The sequence below is a fragment of the Tupaia chinensis genome, unplaced genomic scaffold (assembly GCF_000334495.1).
Source record: "Tupaia chinensis unplaced genomic scaffold, TupChi_1.0 Scaffold000197_1, whole genome shotgun sequence".
In the NCBI taxonomy this organism is placed as follows: Eukaryota; Metazoa; Chordata; class Mammalia; order Scandentia; family Tupaiidae; genus Tupaia; species Tupaia belangeri.
The window spans coordinates 6170403-6171025 of record NW_006159672.1 but is presented as its reverse complement, the minus strand read 5'-3'; the positions used below and the strand labels follow the sequence as shown (position 1 = coordinate 6171025).

The 623-nt window shown below is 53.9% G+C and overlaps 1 protein-coding gene across 8 annotated transcripts in view; it reads right to left on the bottom strand.

Moving 5' to 3' along the window:
* The window catches only part of PWWP2B (PWWP domain containing 2B), a 28728-nt gene that overhangs the window by 12897 nt on the left and 15208 nt on the right, over positions 1 to 623 (bottom strand). For 3 of the 8 annotated variants that reach the window (XR_003549169.1, XR_003549167.1, XR_003549168.1), the window contains exon 3: positions 139 to 254. The exons of the other annotated variants lie outside the window; for them this stretch is intronic. The gene's annotated coding sequence lies outside the window, so the exon portion shown is untranslated. The remainder of the gene's footprint in view (positions 1 to 138; positions 255 to 623) is intronic. 8 annotated transcript variants of the gene reach the window in all.

Below are 623 nucleotides of genomic sequence, written 5' to 3'. Positions count from 1 at the left end.
ATTCCTGCTCTCAGAAGGCCAGAGTCTATGCCATGGCCCCCTAGCCCAAGTTTGCCTTTATCCACCTCCCCCAACCCTGCTGCTTCCCTGCCTAGAAAACTCACCCCATGCCCACCCATTAGCTCCTGCTTTGCTCACCATTTGGCAGGTTCATGTCACCTTGTCCAGGAAGCCTTCCCAGATCCCAGTCCAGGTCAAGTTTCTGTCCAGACGCTCTGCTTCCAGGCCCTCTTCCCCTCCTCCTCAGCATGTCCCTGTGTGATTATGCACCAATTTGGGGACTGTTACTCACAGCCCTTTCTCTCCCCAGTCCACCATGGTAAGGACTTCCATGATTTTGCTCACCCTTCTAGCACACATCTGGTGTTTGGCCCTCAGTGAGTAGGTGGGTAAGTGGAGGGAAAACTAGGGAGAGCAGAAAGATGTGACTGTGGGTCTAGAGAGGAACAGGATTCCTTGCTCCTGAGGATCCAGGGCTGAACCAACCTTCTGAGAAGGAGCCACTGTTCACCTCTGAGCACAGGTAGTCCAGGAGTCAGCGATGGTATGGGTAGGGCTTTCTTGAGGAGTCCTCATTCCCATATGGCTAGTAAGATCCTGCAGGGCCCTTGGCCCTCTGTTCA